The sequence below is a fragment of the Phacochoerus africanus genome, chromosome 4, assembly GCF_016906955.1.
Source record: "Phacochoerus africanus isolate WHEZ1 chromosome 4, ROS_Pafr_v1, whole genome shotgun sequence".
In the NCBI taxonomy this organism is placed as follows: domain Eukaryota; kingdom Metazoa; phylum Chordata; class Mammalia; order Artiodactyla; family Suidae; genus Phacochoerus; species Phacochoerus africanus.
In genome coordinates this window covers 49179855-49182155 of record NC_062547.1, presented here as the reverse complement: position 1 = coordinate 49182155, position 2301 = coordinate 49179855, and the positions used below count along the sequence as shown (strand labels likewise).

The window sequence follows — 2301 nt, the reverse complement described above, 5'->3', positions numbered from 1 at the left end:
GTAATATTTTCACTAATCATATATTTGATATTGATTTGATATGAATGTGTGTGTGTTAAAAACAGGGGAAAGTGGACTTCTACTGTGACATAGTGAGTTAAGGATCCAGCATTGTCACTGAAGTGGCTTGGGTCACTACTGTGGCTCAGGTTCAGTCCCTGGCCTGGAAACTTCCACATGGCACAGGTACAGCTAAAAAAAGAATATTAAAAATAAATGTTATTTTTTAAAAATAGAGTAAAGCAAATAAGCAATTATGACTTGCAATGTGTACATCTTATTTAGATCCTGATTCAACTGGAAAAAAAAACAGGAGCCAATTGTGGGAATTTGAACACTAACAGGATATTTGATAATATTAAGAACGTGCTAATTTTTTCCTTGTAGCAACGATGTTGAGATTGTTCTTTTAAAAAGTTCTTAACTTTTGGAATTCCCATCGTGGTGCAGTGGTTAACGAATCCGACTAGGAACCATGAGGTTGCAGGTTCGATCCCTGGCCTTGCTCAGTGGGTTAAGGATCCGGTGTTGCTGTGAACTGTGGTGTAGGTTGCAGACGCAGCTCGGATCTCACGTTGCTGTGGCTCTGGTGTAGGCCAGCAGCTACAGCTCGGATTAGACCGCTAGGCTGGGAATCTCCATATGCCACGGGAGTGGCCCAAGAAATGGCAAAAAGACAAAAAAAAAAAGGTTCTTATCTTTTAGAAAAGCATATACAGATATCTACAGGTGAAATGATATGATTTGGGGATATGTTTTAAATACTTTGGCAAGGACAGTACAAAAGAAACTAAAGTGGCCATGAGTTTGTGGCTGGGCAATGAGGGTTCCTTATAGTAGTATGTTCAATTTTATGAATTTTTGAATTTGTAGTAAAGACGTCTCCATGCAAGGAGCTTACAAAGTGGCCAGTCATTATATTTCAGTGAAAGTGGGCCATTTTGAAAAAAAAAAAAAAAAAAAAACCTGACTAGGAAACCCATTTGTTGCATATAACACCCAAAATGCATCTTTAAAAAAAAAAAATCATTTTAGGCAGCCCCACTTTTGCTGGGGCTGGATTACCTGTGAAATAAATGCTCTATTCGGAGTGTGGCATGCCCACAAAACTCTCCATCTGGAGAGGATGCCAAACCTTGACACAGGACACTGGCAGCCCACTCCTCCTTCACAGGCTAAAACAGCCTTTCCTACAACCTGGTCTAAGGCATTCTGCCAATGCACAACCAGGTGGTGGGCGCTCTACTGGCATGTTCGATAATATACCTCAGACACTCTGTTCGACCACCTCTTCTGCACAGAAGTCCCATCTCACCTGCCTTGTCCATGGAGACCTCTCTGTCTCTAAGTTTTAATAGTGGCTTTTTCACCAAAAAGTCCCTGTCTGGAATGCCTATACTACCTCTCTATATTCAGGCCTGTTTCCATCAAAATCATTAACACACACACACACACACACACACACATACACACACGGTGACAAGTTGTGTCTTATAAGAATAGGTACTTGCGCTCACTTAGCAGCACATATACTAAAAATGGAACCATCCAGAGAGCATTAGCATGGCCCCTGCACAAGGATGACATGCACATTTTTTAAATGTTCTGTATCTTAAAAAAGAGAGAGTGGGAGTTCCCCTTGCAGCGCAGCGGAAACGAACCTAACTAGTATGCATGAGGATGCAGGTTTGATCGCTGGCCTTGCTCATTGGATTAAGGATCCAGCACTGCGGTGAGCTGTGGTGTAGGTTGCAGAGGCAGCTTGGATCCTGCGTTGCTGTGGCTCTGGCACAGGTCAGCAGCTGTAGCTCTGATTCAACCCCTAGCCTGGGGAAATGCCCAGGTGCAGCCCTAAAAAGAGAGGAGAGAGAGGGAGACTAGGCACCATCTATCTATCACCTGCTGTGTCAGGCACTGCTCAGCCCTTGGGGTTTTTTGGGGGTTTTCTTTTTTGTTTTTTTTTGTCTTTTTGCCTTTTCTAGGGCCCGTCCTGCAGCATATGGAGGTTCTCAGGCTAGGGGTCTAATCGGAGCTGTAGCCGCCGGCCTATGCCACAGCCACAGCAACTCGGGATCGGAGCCACATCTGTGACCTACACCACAGCTCACGGCAATGCCGGATCCTTAACCCACTGAGCAAGGCCAGGGATTGAACCTGCACCCTTATGGTTCCTAGTAAGATTTGTTAACCACTTCACCACAACAGGAATGCCTGCTCAGCCCTTTGCATTCAAATCTCACAATGATTCTGAGAGGATGTGTTATTATCCCATTTTATAGGTGAGGAAACGAAGGCAGAAGC

The 2301-nt window shown here is 44.1% G+C and overlaps 1 non-coding gene across 1 annotated transcript; it reads left to right on the top strand.

Moving 5' to 3' along the window:
* Positions 1-1509: 1509 nt before the first annotated feature.
* Positions 1510-1615, top strand: LOC125126651 (U6 spliceosomal RNA). The gene has a single exon (XR_007134746.1). It is a non-coding gene; the product is annotated as a U6 spliceosomal RNA (small nuclear RNA).
* The last annotated feature ends 686 nt before the right edge of the window (positions 1616-2301 follow it).